Here is a 16,931-nt window from a genome sequence, read left to right as displayed (position 1 = left end):
GTATTGTCTTGTGTTGGGGTGTCGTTAAACATCCATTTCCTCGTGCAGAGATACGTGTACAGTCTTGTGTTGGGGTGTCGTTAAACACCCATTTCCTTGTGCAGAGATATGTGTACTGTCATGTACTGGGGTGTCGTTAAACATCCATTTCCTTGGGTAGAGATACGTGTACTGTCATGTGCTGGGGTGTTGTTAAACATCCATATACTTGTGCAGAGATACGTATACTGTCTTGTGCTGGGGTGTCGTCAAATATCCATCTCGTAGTGCAGAGATACGTGCACTGTCTTGTGCTGGGGTGTCGTTAACATCCATCGCCTAGTGCAGAGATATGTGTACTGTCTTGTGCTGGGGTGTCGTTAACATCCATCTCCTCGTGCAGAGATATGTGTACTGTCTTGTGCTGGGGTGTCGTTAGCATCCATCTCCTAGTGCAGAGATATGTGTACTGTCATGTACTGGGGTGTCGTTAAACATCCATTTCCTTGGGTAGAGATACGTGTACTGTCATGTGCTGGGGTGTCGTTAAACATCCATGTCCTTGTGCAGAGATACGTGTACTGTCTTGTGCTGGGGTGTCGTTAAACATCCATTTACTTGTGCAGGTATATGTGTACTGTCATGTGCTGGGGTGTCGTTAAACATCCATTTCCTTGTGCAGGGATACGTGTATTATCTTGTGTTGGGGTGTTGTTAAACATCCATTTGCTTGTGCAGAGATACGTGTATTGTCTTGTGTTGGGGTGTCGTTAAACATCCATTTCCTTGTGCAGGGATACGTGTATTGTCTTGTGTTGGGGTGTCGTTAAACATCCATTTCCTTGTGCAGAGATATGCGTACTGTCATGCACTGGGGTGTCATTAAACATCCATTTCCTTTAGTAGAGATACGTGTACTGTCATGTGCTGGGGTGTCGTTAAACATCCATTTCCTTGGGTAGAGATACGTGTACTGTCATGTGCTGGGGTGTCGTTAAACATCCATTTCCTTGGGCAGAGATACGTGTACTGTCTTGTGCTGGGGTGTTGTTAAACATCCATTTCCTTGGGCAGAGATACGTGTACTGTCATGTGCTGGGGTGTCGTTAAACATCCATTTCTTTGTGCAGAGATACGTATACTGTCTTGAAAAAAACTATAACGGAGAATTTTGGGTTAGGCAAAATATTGCCTCTCTGCTGCCGGTGTAATAGGTTCAAATTACCCCCCGGGTAGTTTGAACCTAGGTTCAAAGTACCCCCCGTAGTTTCAAATTACCCCCACCCAAGAACCAGTAAATTTTCACAAATAGTGTATATTTTTTTACATGGAAACGTTGATATATATATTAAGTATTCCTATAAAATATGAAAATTCATATCACACGAACACATATTTTGCATAAAAAGTATGGAAACCTAGATAGAGTGGATATCAGAATTTATGTTTAAGCAAATATTTCGAGAATACAAACCAAAATGTGACATCTTACATTGTACACGATGAGTGATAGATGTGGTAGATTGACTACCTAAGTTCAGATATAAACTGTTAGTAGTCAATACGTAAATAATAGAACACATATTATGTCTGTCCTATTATATTTTACGTATAGCCCCTTCCTGCGTCGACATCACGTCGTCTGTGTATATACACGGACGTTAAACAATGATTCAGTCACCATTTTTCTCCCCAGGAAATATCACTATGTAAAATTAGTCTAATTCACAACACGTTCATGAATCGCCGTCTAGTTTGAGATATTAAATGGGTTAATCCGAAACTTGGGGTAATATATGTGCAAGTTACCCCCCAGTTTCAGGCTACCCCCGGGGTCGTTTGAAACTAAGGGGAGTAGCTTGAAACTAGGTTCAAACTACCCCGGGGGTAATCTGAACCTAGGTTCAAACAACCCCCGGTCATCTGAAACTAGGTTCAAACAACCCCCGGTAATCTGAAACTAGGTTCAAATTACCGGGGAGTAACTTGAATACGGGAGGAATTTGAAACTGGGACACCGGACTAAGGCGTTTAGAGCAAACGCGTATTTACAGAATGGAATTATAATTATAATTTTTTGTTTGCGTTACAAAAGATCTAACGAACCCACCAGGTATAAATTTTAATTAAACACCTCTAACACTTTCTTAAATAGCCCACGCCACTGGCGTAGCCAGGATTATATATTGGGAGGAACCAACCACATTGGGAGGGGGAGCAGCCACATTGTCAATGAGTCATGTTATGTAAAATATAACATGGTGGGGGGGGGGGGGGGATAAGTGTGATGGGCGGGGGACATTGCCCTCACCTCTGGCTACGCTAGTGGCCCTAGCAAGATATAGATACAACAAACCTCTTTGTCGAATGTTTCAGTGTGACAACGTGGAACCAGTATCAGCCGACTAGATGCGATTTCTATTTTGGAAAATAGTATCTACGTGACAGTAGTAGAAACTAGAAATTCTGCTTTTGGCGTAGTAATATCGTCTTAGCTGAGTTTTATATATATATATATGAGATTTATTTACGTCTTGAACTGTTTGTCCCAGCCTGATTAACATTGACTACAAAACTAGTTTAAAGTGATATTCTACATTCAGTGCCATAAAGACTGCTATTTACCTCCTACAATATCCACGCATGAGCCAATACATTGTAGTTCTGCAGTAGGCCTATACATAAACACAGCAATATATACATTAAATATAATTTTATTACAATAAATCTCTGTAGTTGCTTCAAATCTTCCACATTGCCATTTTACATGCTCACATTTTTGAATTAAAGAATTAAAATAAAGTGATGAGAAACATACACTGCAGTATTATAGAGCGCGGGAAAGTATCAAGTTTTGGAACAGGTCGAAGTTTCCCCAGAACCAAACGACATAACGAAGATGTTGCAATACAAGCGTCTAGTAACAAGCAGCCAAACCTCACAATATAAAGTAAAGTTTGTTTTATTTAACCACGCCACTAGAGCACATTGTTTTATTTAACGACGCCACTAGAGCACATTGTTTATTTAACCACGCCACTAGAGCATATTGATTTTTTTTATCTTATCATCAGCTATTGGACGTCAAACATATGGTCATTCTGACACTGTTTTTTAGAGGAAACCCGCTGTCGCCACATAGGCTACTCTTTTACGACAGGCAGCAAGGAATCTTACTTGCGCTTCCCACAGGCAGGATAGCACAAACAATGGCCTTTGTTACACCAGTTATGGATCACTGGTCGGTGCAAGTGGTTTACACCTACCCATTGAGCCTTGCGGAGCACTCACTCAGGGTTTGGAGTCGGTATCTGGAGGATTAAAAATCCCATGCCTCGACTGGGATCCGAACCCAGTACCTACCAGCCTGTAGACTGATGGCCTAACCGAGGCCGGTCATCATCACAACATAATGCCATTTATTAATACAAAATAAAAATACAAAAACAATTTTAATAAACCCATATGTAATCGCTCTCATCCGTTATTGTCAACCGGCCTGTAAAGTCAGGGTGTCTTCCACCAAATCAAATACAATAAATGACAACTGTAACATATACTAGTCACAAGTTAAGGGCCAGTATCAAAATTTACCTTACTTTTAAAAATTAAAACAAAAAATCGGGGACGGTTATAGGTAATGAAAAGTAGGTTACAGTCTTGAATAAAGCATTTCAGATTGCGTGTACATGAGCCTTTTACTCACAGCTTGTTTGGTTGCCGGTAGAGAGCGTATGGCCAATGCATAAAAAAATCCAAAATTGTTTGACTTTTTAAAAGGTTTTTTTTTCATGACTAAACACGGCACCAGCCTGAAAACTGCATGGTTCACGTAAAACTTATTTTTTTTTATGTTAACCCGTTTCATGTTTGATTAGGTTGCGAGTGTATAACGTTATTTGCAACCTAGCTTCGGATAATCATGTCACCAAAACGTAAACTGAGCATTCTGGACTGTGGTCTGAATGATAGCATATCCATGAGACAAGTAGCGAGATGCCTGCAAGTGAGCCATTCCGTCATCCATTAACTGCAAGAGTGCCTCAATACCACTAGCACAGCGAATGGGCTGATTGCTCTCCATGTGGCGCTTAACTTCTTGTGACTAGTATATATGTGGTCAAAACTGAGATATGCAGCGTTTCAGTTCATATACACCATGGATCTAAATGCTACCACCCCTCACCCTTAAATTAAATCAGAACACAATGTAGGTCATGCTGTTCACCACAGACATAGCTGAAAGCGCCTTTTACTACCACAGTTCCGCACAAATATTGTCGTCCTATTTTAGTAGGACAAGTACAGTAGTAGCCGATACACTGACATTGGTTCAAATTAAATTAGAGAAATTTAAAGGCCAGATGAAACAACATTGTATGACAACAATCACTGTTGCATTGATCACCAATGGCAGGGCCGATAGCTTTAACCGTGCAGTGAAAAGTTAGGGGCATTTTCCAATTGTGACCCGCTGAGATACTAGTTGGTGTACTGCTACCTTCATATGACATAGTATCTGGCGTAATATTTGCATGATACTTTGAAACACAAACCAGTCAAATATCTCGGTTTTAAAAAGGAAATATACATATACATATACATATACATATTATATACACACACACACACACACACACACACAGAGAGAGAGAGAGAGAGAGAGAGAGAGAGAGAGAGAGAGAGAGAGAGAGAGAGAGAGAGAGAGAGAGGGGGGGGGGAGAGAGAGAGAGAGAGAGAGAGAGAGGGGGGAAGGGGGGAGAGAGAGAGAGAGAGAGAGAGAGAGAGAGAGAGAGAGAGAGAGAGAGAGAGAGAGAGAGAGAGAGAGAGAGAGAGAGAGTAATGTAGATGACGTGTCTGTTCTGCTAGCGTTAAGATGTTCTTGACTCAGAGCTGCTGCCGCTTTCTCGTTTTGTATTGTTTTCTCCATGTCCGAGACAATCCATATTACAACGTTACATCCTTTCTCCAATATTTTAAAACATCCTTAATTGGAGTAATCAAACAAAACTGTCAGCAAACGATGAATTGTGTCTGAACAATTAAACGTAACTATTAAATAAAACTATCTAAACAATGAATGATGTCTGAATAAATGTATACAGAATTTTCTACAAATCCAGTCGCTTTGGTGAGCGAACAGAACGGCCAGACTTTGTACGGAGAGTCGTATCAGTTTTTTTTTTCTTCCATCGGAAGAGTAGATGGAGAAGGTATTATTTTAGTCCCATTCGACGTCAGTGGCGAGGATTCACGAGAATTTGTGTAATTGTTGGACCCGATTTCAAGAGGCTCATATACCATGTTTTCTTCTGCCTGTGAAGACACTTTATTTGCCTCTGCCGTTGAACTGTGTAGATGTTTTCTGTTACGTCGAAATATCTGGTTTCCTGATTGTACTATGTACGATCTTGGCAGGGGATGTCGCTTCAGTACCACAGCTAAGTGCCATTCTTTTGAACCGGTAGTGGAACCATGCGTACCTGGTCTCCTGGTTGGAATGGAGCATGACTTGTAATATTTGGTTTGTCATGATAGTATTTCTGTCTCTCCGTTTCAAAGTTAAGACGCTGTTTGATGACTTCTTGATTGTAAGATGAAGGAGTCAAAAGGCCTCGGGATGATGGTAGTTTATTTCTAGGGCGACGTCCCACCAGAAGCTGTGCTGGAGAAAGATTGATTCCTTCTAATGGAGTTGTTCGGTAGTCAAGAAGTGCAAGATATCATTCAGTGTTCTTCGTCCAAAGTTTCTTTACCGTTTGAACGGCACGTTCTGCCACCTCATTGGAACTTTGGACGTGTGGACTTGATGTGTAGATGATTGATGCCATAGTCTTTACAAAACTGCTGAAACTGTTTGCTTGTGAACTGTGGTCCGCAATCACTCAGGTATGCCATGACGATAAGGTATAACAATTCGCATGCCTTTGTACATGATTCCATCAGATACTGTTAGTTCGGCACGCCAGTCCCAATAAGGTCGGAGAGTTGTTGATAGGTCGGATCTTAAATCTGGCCATCTATCTAGAATAACTCTTTGTAGATGATCCAACTCTTGTTGTGTTTTCTCTTTGATTTTGTTATATTTATCTTTTGTAACAGAAATGAAATCCAGAGTGCTGACTGATTCTAAACATGGAATGTCTGGTGTTTGATGAGATAGATGTGCTCGTGACAGAGTATCTGGGAGATTCATGGATGTGCCTTTTTTGTAGATAACATGAAGATCATACCACTGAAGGTTTAGCAGCAATCTTTGTAGTCGCATCGAAGCTGAGCGTAGAGGTTTTTTTGAAGATTTGCTCCAGAGGCTTGTGGTCGTTAACAACAGTGACTCTTTTCCCCAGTATGTAATAGTGAAACTTGGCACAGGCAAACACAATTGAGAGCATCTCCTTTTCTATTTGATCGTAATTCTTTTCTGCCAATGCTCTGGAAGTGTATGCAACTGGTTTCTCTTCTTGGAGTAGAACTGCTTACAGACCGTGCTGACTAGCATCGCATTGAATTTCTACTGGTTTGTTAACATCATGGCAAGTGAGAACTGGACGACTGTAGCAGATACGCTTAAGTTTGTGGAATGCTTCTTCTTGAGGTTGTTGCCATTCAAAAAGAACATCGTCCTTCAACAGTGTTCTCAAAGGGCTGGTTTCTTCACTGATATTTGGAATGAACTTTCCAAGATATGTAATGAAGCCTAGAAATTGCTTCAGATCTTCTTTGTTATTTGGCGTGGGCATGTCATGTAGTGATTTTATTTTCGAAGGGTCAGGTTTCAGACCTTCTGCAGTTAGCAAGTGGCCAAGATATGGTACACTACTTTGTCTTATGTTCAGCTTCTCAGGATTCAGTTTCAGATTGTAGCTTATGGCTCTCTCTACAACTTGTTTCAGCATTAGGTCATGATATTCAATATCACGGCCGGCCACGAGAATACCATTCATTGCTGCGTATGCCCCTTTTATTCCTTCTAGCAGTTGATCCATTATTCTCTGGAATACTTCGGGTGCACATGAAATTCCGAACAGAAGACGTAACCATCTGTACCTTCCTATGGGTGTGTTGAATGTTGTAAGATAGGACGACGGTTCGTCAAGTTTGATCTGGAGAAATCCACTTTTTGCATCTAGTTTTGAGAATACATTAGCTCCAGGAGTTTCTGCTATTATGTCTTCTATAGTACGCATAGGGTAATTTTCTCTCTTGATAGCAGCATTAAGATCTCGTGGGTCTATGCAAATGCGAGTTTTGTCATTTCGCAAAGAAACTGTAATAGAACTTACCCACTCTGTTAGTTCATCTTGTGATGTGGCCATTAGTTTCCATTTCCTTGAGTTTCTAAATTCTTTTCTTACCTAATGCTTTTGGCTGATGTCGTGCAGCATGCACCACACCCTTTATTCCTGGTTTTAATTTTATTGAATGTGTTCTAGTTGTCTTGCCGAGCTCTGGATATTCTGCCCAAACGTCATCAGGTCCATGAGATGGTGGTCTGTTTTGCATTTCTTCATCAACAGTTGCGAATCGTGTTATCAATTCTAGTGTCTCTGCAGTATGTCCAGATATGACATTTTCTTGATCAATGTTAACTGTCTCAAATTCTGTTGTTGTCATTTTCTGATTACACTTGATGGGCAGACTTGTAGTGCCAACTGGATAGACATAGTGGATGGAGTATGAACGTAATATTTGCCTTGATGTGTAGATATCACTAAGATGAGAGCTTTTGGTAGTCTTTTACTTTTATGGTATTACACTTTTCTCCAGTATCAATTTTGAAGTTGATGTTTATTTCGTGCTATTTGGTTCCACTTGTCTTCTTTTTTTAAAGTTAGGATCAGATGCCATGTGAATATTTAAAACTTCAGACTCTCACTCTGGATTAAAAGGATATTGGACTGTATGTATATTGTCTTTCTTGCGTTTTAGACACACTGTCATCCAATGATTTGGTTTAGAACAGTAGGAACATGCTATTCACATGGTAGGACATTTACCACTAGTTTTGTAGTGTTTGGGGTATTTTTCACAGCGCATACAGTTCCCTTTATTGCGTTGTTGTGTACCACTTTGTGTTCAGTCAGATTCCGATTAATTCTCTTTTCTTTGTGTTTGTGATACATTGTACTCACAGTTGTGTCTTCGTCTCTGACGATATGAATTTGCTTCTGTAACAGTTCATATTGCTGTCCGATCTCGATGGCTTTTGGATGTGTCATATTGTCTCCTCTGTCAAAGCAATCTTTCTTGTATCTTTTTGTCGTATACACCATCAATGGTATAATCAATCTGGCTGATCATATTCACAACCCATCAGTATTAATCTCAAGTCTTTCACAAAATTGTCAAAAAGCTCCCCCACTGCTTGTCTCCTTTGCTTTAATTTGTATCGAGCAACACGTTTGTAATTTCTTGGTCTAATATAAGCTTCGAATTTATCTAGTACAACTTTTGGATTATCTTTTTGACCTTTGTATACTTCTCTGCCACGAGCGCCGACCCATGTGCCTAACCAGCCTGCCTTTTGTTTGTCCGTGAGTGATGATAATGGGCCGTCAAATACAAACCATACGTCGCTTTTGAATCTTTGGAATTCTTGATATAACTCGGATGCGTCCCAGTCGATGCATGGGTGATCAAAGTTCATAAATGCCATGTTTGTATGTAAGTGTGCGTTCAATAACCGAGAAAGTCGGTGATTTTGTTTTACTAATGTCATGTCTGCTAGCGTTAAAACGTCCTTGACACAGAGCTGCTTCCGGTTTCTCGTTTTGTATTGTTTCCTCCATGTGCGAGACAGTCCATATATACTAGTGGAAAAAAGTAACTGTGTAACCTAAAAAATCGGATGAAAATAAAACCGCTCAATATTTTAGCCTGATGTTTTGTACATGTTACCAGTGAACGCACCGCCACACAATAGCTGGGTCAATGCCGTATTTTCACGTGCAGTTTTGCTTCTGGGACATGAACATGTTTTTCCCTTTTTTTTCTCCCAACATGTTACTTTTCAAGTTTTTGTCGACTTTTCAACTGTCGGGTCATTGCATGCCAACCGGGGGTACAGAAAAGCAGGTTATTTCTGTTGAAAATTGTAGCAGAGCAATGCCCAGGCTAAACGAAAATGACCGCCTTCGCGCAATTGGCATGATCCAGGCTGGTATGCGCCATCGCTACGCAATTTGGTGTACACATAAACAGTATTCAGGCTTTGTGGAGACGTTATCAACATGTTGGTAATGTCAGAGACCAACAACGTGCAGGCCGTCCACGCGTGACGTCACGACAGCAGGACAACCACATCAGACTCGTGCACCTCAGGAATCGATTCCAAACGGCAAGTCTGACAGCGCGGGCCATTCCTGGATTGCGTGCCATTAATCCCAGAACTGTACGGAATCGATTACGTGAACATGGTATCCGTCCGCGACGCCCGGCTGTCCGTTCAGTTTTGCTAAGACGTCATCGTGTAGCACGTTTGGCTTGGTGTAGAAGACACTTGCACTTTAATCGCCGTGACTGGGCGGGTATACTGTTTACGGACGAGTCCAGGTTTCACTTGGACAGCAGTGACGGCCGTTCAAGAGTGTATCGTCGTGTTGGAGAACGTTTTAGTGACGCCTGTGTTGTGGAGCGACATGCATTTGGCGGAGGCAGTGTCATGGTTTGGGGTGGCATCACGTCAACTGGACGAACACCTCTTGTGGTCATCGATGGCAATTTGAACGCTGTACGCTACCGTGACGACATTATTCAGGCTCACGTCATCCCATTTGTGCAAGGACAGCAACGTCACATCACGCTTCAGCATGACAATGCTAGACCTCACGTCGCCCGGGTGGTAATGGATTTTCTAGCACAGCAGAACATCGATGTGTTGCAGTGGCCTGCGGTCTCACCCGATCTTGCACCAATCGAGCACGTCTGGGATGAGATGCAACGTCGTGTACGTGCACTGCCTAACCAGCCGCTGACGTTGAGAGCGCTTGGTCAGACGTTAGTACAGATCTGGAACGGCATTCCCCAGGCATTCTTCAACAATTTGGTAGGCTCTATGAGGCGACGGTGCCAGGCCTGCATCGACGCAAACGGTGGCCATACGCGCTATTAACTTTGTGAACTGTTTTTTTACCCCCCATGTCTTTCATCCCCAATACCGATGAAATGACGGATGCTGTGACATTTTAAATGAATTGACGTTTTGCTTAATTGCCTAATAAATAATGCTATATGATCATTTTATCGTTTTATGTCTTGAAATTATCAATATGATAACCATACACAGTTACTTTTTTCCACTAGTATATATATATATATATATATATATATATATATATATATATATATATATATATATATATATATGTACACACACACACACACAGATACTACTCAAAAGAATTTAAGGGTCAAACATTTATAACCAAATAAGTTTCAGAGTGTATTAGATTGATGATGTAAACTACACCAATTTTTTTATTTATTGTTCCATATTTACAAAAAACCACAAATAAACGTCACTGTATACAAGAAAGTCACATGACATGCTGTCAAAGTTGAAGGTTGTCAAACATGGATTTTACACATTAGAACATTCGTTTAATAGTGTGTGAATCCACCCATGGCGCGAATACACTCGACACATCGTTGCCTCATGCTGTTGATCAGACGTCTGAAGAACTCTTGGGGAATGGCCTGCCACTCTGCCATAAGAAGTTGACCCAGATCATGAAGGTTGGCCGGAGGGGCATGGTTATCCCGAACTCTCCTGCCTAATTCGTCCCAGGCCTACTCTATTGGGGCCAAGTCAGGTGAATATGCTGGCCAATCCATCCTGGCGATACCTTGTTGTCTGAGAAAGTCCGTTACCACCCTAGTGCGGTGGGGTCTGGCATTGTCATCCTGCAGAACTGCCCCGCCGCCAATCTGCTGAAGGCTTGGGAGAACCAACGGCCAGATAATCTCATTCAGATAGCGGATTCCATTCAGATTGCCATCCACCACATAGAGGGGGGTCCTGTGGTGGATAGAGATGCCGCCTCACACCATGACGCTGCCACCACCGAACCGGTGACGTTGTCTAACGTTAACGTCAGCGAAGCGCTCCCTAGGACGTCTGTAGACACGAACCCGACCGTCGTTGAACTGGAGACTAAACCTGGACTCATCAGTGAACATCACTCGACCCCACTGAACACGTTGCCACCGCAGATGAAGCGTGCACCAGTGACGTCTGGCCGTTCTGTGACGTGGTAGGAGTGGTGGTCGAACAGCCTGGCGACGGCAGCGTAGATTATTGGCTCTCAGACGATTGCGTATGATTTGATCAGACACTCGAGTTGCAGTCGCAGTCCGCAGATTGTCACGTAATCGGCGTGCAGTGGTTGTGCGTTGACGTAGAGCCATATTGGTGATGTAGCGGTCCTCTCTATTTGTAGTGCTTCGGGGTCTTCCCGAACGTGGACGATTTCGAACAGAATTCGTTGCTTGGTACCGTTGCCACAGTCGGCCAACGACACTCTGACTGACACCAAGTCTCAGAGCAACATTTCTTTGCGTATTGCCATCCTGAAGCCAAGCAATAGCCCTTCCTCGATCTTCGATAGTCAGATGAAGTCGTACCATTGTCGAATTTGGAGTGTGCACTGTACACGAACGCAAGCTCCAATTATACGGAAATTCAGCATTGGGAACATGGAATACACGTGCAAAGCGTGCATATGAAGCGCTTTGTAAAAAAGCAAGTTATGGGCACTTAGCAGACCTTTCGCTTTCGCCCTAATTTACGTGCAAATGTAAGCATGTTTTCGCCATTAGAACTAGTCGACAGTGTCAATGACAGTGGATTTTAATTCATTTATGGGTTGCTTAGACCCACTTTCGTCAAAATGGAACAATACCATGCGTGACATTATGGTCTAGCTAATATAATTGACATTCAGAAAATAATGTCGAAAATATCGTCTGACCCTTAAATTCTTTTGAGTAATATATATATATATATATATATATATATATATATACTCTTCAAAAGAAGAAACGCAAAATCACATTGTCGTAACATTTGGAGAATTGATTTAATTATTGAATGGTGAGTCCGATAATTACCAAATGTTGCAGGATTGTTCACAATTCACTCTAGTCCATTGTGAGTAAGTGATAGGACACACTACCAAGGTCAAGGTCATCTGGAGTCAATACCGGGTGTGGCCTCCGCGTGTGTTGACAACTGCCTGGCACCGCCTGCCCATTGAAGCAACCAGAGTACGGATGACGTCCCGGGGGATGGTGGCCCTCTCGGCCTGCAAGGCTGCTGCCAGCTCGGGCAGGGTCTGGGGCTGTGGTTGTCGCTGTCGGAGGCGTCGGTCCAACTCGTCCCATAGATGCTCAATTGGGTTCAAATCCGGTGATATCGATGGCCAAGGAAGGACATTAATGTTGTTGTTCTGTAGGAAAGCCGTTGTGAGACGTGCTGTGTGAGGCCTGGCGTTGTCATGTTGGAACACTGCGTTGGCGTTGGCCATAACTGGAACGATGTGTGGCCGGAGGATCTGGTCAATGTAGCCCTGTGCATTCAGGTTGCCCTGCACGTGGACCAGGTCAGTTCTGCCAGTGTGTGAGATGGCTGCGCACACCATGACACTACCCCCGCCGAATCTGTCCACTTCCTGCACGCAGTTTGCCGCATAACGTTCACCACGACGCCTATACACGCGACATCTTCCATCATGACGTCGGAGCAGAAATCGGGACTCGTCACTGAACCACACCTGTCTCCATCGCAGTTGAGGCCATCATCGATGAATCTGGCACCACTGCAGTCGGAGTCGACGGTGTTGTGGTGTTAAGATGACACCTCGAACTGGACGTCTGGCACGAATTCCTACCTCACGTAGGCGGTTCCGTACGGTCTGGTCGGATATCCTGCGCAAACCTGGTATTGCTGCGGCTGTGGAGGTGGCAGTAGTCAATCGTTCCCGAAGGTGGCGTACCCGGATGTAGCGGTCCTGCCCGGGGGTAGTGACCCGTGGTCGACCGGATCTAGGGAGGTCACGTGTTGATCCATGTTGCTGGTAACGGTCCCACAGTCTGGAGATTGTGCTTGGGGACACATGGAATGCCCTGGCAACGGCCGTTCTGGATTCGCCTGCGTCTAGTCGGCCGATGGCATTGTTTCTCTGCGGTTCACTGAGACGTGGCATGTCCTGGATTGTCAACTGTCGGCCAGATACAGAGGCCTGGCAAGCGAACACCCTGCACTTTTATACTGTCGGTGTTCATGTTGCACGTGCAGACAACGCACGTGCAGTGGTGACATGGTTTGCACGTGGCTGCGTTTTTGCGAATATTCACATTTTGAAACTTTATTTTACAGTAGCTGCGTTTTATCGAATGTAACCGTGGGAATGTGTTTGGGACATGCAATGACCTTATATTCACAAAGCATGAACCGGTAGGAAACATAAAATCGGAGTTATAACCCATTTGTACCCTTTTGCGTTTCTTATTTTGAAGAGTATATATATATATATATATATATATATATATATATATATATATATATATATATATATATGTATGTATAAACGTCAGAGAGAGAGAGAGAGAGAGAGAGAGAGAGAGAGAGAGGGGGGGGGGGGGAGAGAGACACACACACAGACAGACAGACAGACAGACAGACAGACAGACACATATACTTTATTTCCTCCAGATCATCCATATGTATCTCTAAAAAGGAGAGGCACATGTTAACACAATGAACATATCAAGAAAAATGTTACAAACTCGTGACAAGAACAAACAATGAGTAGAAATTCAAACTCGTGACAAGAACAAACAATGTATAATAGCAAACATATATACTGAAGAGCATTGAAAACGCACCACCAATGTTTGGATTTCGAAAACAATACCTGAGCAATAAATGTTTTTTGTTGTGAACAGCAATAAATGGATGATTGATAATGACAACAAACAAAAAAGGATGCACAAACATTGATTAGTTTTAATTCATCTACGTATGAAAGACACGTGGGGTCACAATGAAAAGTCAATAGCGCGTGTGACCACCATCTGCAGCAACACAAGCCATGCAACGTCTTCTCATCGACCCGATATGTCTGTGAATATTGTTCTGGGGGATAGCATTCCACTCCTGCTGTAGTGCGTTTTCCAGTTCTCTAAGGTTATTCATTTGTGGACGACGTGAGATGCGTTGACCAAGGTAATCCCAAAGATTCACTATTGGCGATAAATCAGGGGACAGTGCTGGCCATTCAAGCAAAGGGAAATTATTGTTCGCTAGATACTGTGTTGTAATACGTGCTGTGTGCACTCGGGGGCTGTCTTGCTGAAATGGAGTGCTGTTCGGTGATGATAACTGATCCCGCATCACACCATGGCACTCCCTCCACCCCATCGATCCGTCTGGACACGGCTATCATTGTACATGATAACGTTCTCCACGCCTAAGCCACACCCGCAACCGACCACCAGCATTCCTTAAATGAAAACGGGATTCGTCAGAGAATAGCACACCATGCAAAAGTTGTAATCCCCAATGACAATACCTTCTTGCCAAACGTCGGCGCTCATTTCGATGTCGATCAGTCAGGATAGGTCCAACATATGGTCGTTGAGCACGCAGCCCAGCAGAGCGAAGACGGCGACGCACGTTGGCTGCGCTGATAACGCCTCGTCGACCTTGAACAGTTGGTGCAGTCCTGGCAGCTGGCAACGTTCGATCACGAATATGGAGGCGAACAATATGGCGATCTTGTCGTGGTGTTGTAATACGTCGTTGGCCTGGACGTGGACGGTCTCTGTTGGTTCCTGTCTGCTGGTATCTCCTGTGAAGTCTACTGATTGTTGAATGGTGACATCCAAACTGCTGTGCGATGACTGCTCGAAATGCCGACTTGAAGTATGCTTAAGGTATTTTTACGTTCCCCAGGTGTCAACATTGCCATCATCTGTGATAGCCCCAATCAGCGTGATTTGCACATTCAATTTACGTTTTTCATGCTATGCATGCAATATGTTGTGTTCAGGCAATCGTGTTTGTAAGTTATTCGTCGTCATGCATGGTCTATAAGGTAGTACGGTACTTATTCGTTGATATTTTTAATGCTGATATACGCCCCATTCACATTTGTTATCATCAACTGGTGGTGCGTTTTCAATGCTGTTTAGTATATATATATATATATATATATATATATATATATATATATATATATATATATATATATATATCAAACAAACACACACACACACATGCACACACACTCAAATCAATTACCAATTCTCTTCAAATGTTTCAATAATAGAAAACAATTGTTAACATTAGTCATGTCGTCGTGGCCGAGTGGTTAAGGCGATGGACTAGAGACTTCCGGTTAGGGTTTTGTCGATGGTGGACGTGTTTCACCTCGGCTCCCGTATTGAAAGTTTTGAGGTTAGAGTAAAGATATGAGTGGAGAAGGAGACATGGAGAGAGAAGAAAAGAAGAAAATATCATACAAGAAGGAATGCACAGTTGTAATTGATGCTGGCGATAATAAGAAAATGGCGGCTGGTGAGTTGATTGACTTTTTGACAGAGCAAGTAGGGGATGTGATTCACGCCTGTGTTCCAAAGGGGCCTGATCGGTATGAGGTGACACTTGATGACGTTATTCAAGCTAGGATAATCTCGGAAAATGACTCGTTAGAATTAAACGGTCGCAAGATGAGAGCGAGACTGCTACATTCGGATAGTGTTGTGGTATCGTTTTTGCATTTGCCTGCATATATTTCTGATGATGAAATTGAAGAACGATTAAAATCTTTGAATATTGAACTGATTACTTCAATTTATAGAAGATTTTATAAGGGTACACACATTGCAGACGGAACAAGGTATGTGCGTGTGAAATTCCCACCCAACATAAAGAGTTTACAATATTCAATGAAATTCAATACAGTGGAGGGTGTGGAGTATTTCAAAGTGCTGCATGATAACCAACTCAAAGTATGTTATAACTGCATGTCGGATAGTCATGTGATTAAAGACTGCCCCGATACTGTGTGTCATTTTTGCAAAGTAAAAGGACATTACGCGAGAAACTGCAATAAGATTTTTCTATGTGAAAGGTGTGGGAATAATGAGGATGAGTGTGTGTGTAGTGAGCATGAACATGATAGCGAGTGGTTTGATGATAGTGACAGTGATAGTGACAGTGATAGTGACGGGATGAACGAAGCAGACACAGCACGATTGGCTACGCAGGAAAACCATGCTGAGGAGAAAAGTGTTAGTAAAGCAGTAACATCAGAATTGAATTCGGACAAGCCGTACATGAAAACAAGTGTCCCAGTGACTGAAAAAGGTGAACACAAGGGAGTGAAATGGATCGCTAATTGTGACAAGAAGGACGCGGATACCATGGCAACAGACACTGACAGTGGTCAACAGCGAAAGTTAAGGCGTCGGTCGCAGCTGATCAAACGCCCAGCCGACGAGACGATTATGAATACTGTGGTCACCAGAAAACAAAAAAGACGAATTGTGCGTGCAAAAGGTGTGGAAGAGAGACACTAAAAGAAGTATGTGTGTGAGGGTGTGGATAAACTTGGAACTATTCGCAATAGCTTATTTCATGACATTTTTTTCTATACAAAGTTTTTTATTTTGTCAGTTAATGTGTTTAACTCAGTAGTTACCAATTATTAAAATTAGAATTTATTTATTTATTATTATTACTATTTTTATTTATTATTATTATTATTATTGTTATTTTTTATTTATTTATTTTTATTTTTTTTATGGGGGGAGGGGTGATGGGTGGCATGTATCTTTGTGTGGCTGGTGTTTTTGTTGTGTGTGTTTGTGGTTTTTAATATGTTTTTGCGAATGTGTGTTAGGGTTTATGATATTAGGATAAATGTGAGAGTGGTTCTGGTTGTGTACGT

This window comes from Gigantopelta aegis, chromosome 2, assembly GCF_016097555.1.
Source record: "Gigantopelta aegis isolate Gae_Host chromosome 2, Gae_host_genome, whole genome shotgun sequence".
Taxonomy (NCBI): domain Eukaryota; kingdom Metazoa; phylum Mollusca; class Gastropoda; order Neomphalida; family Peltospiridae; genus Gigantopelta; species Gigantopelta aegis.
This window is presented reverse-complemented; position numbering follows the sequence as displayed.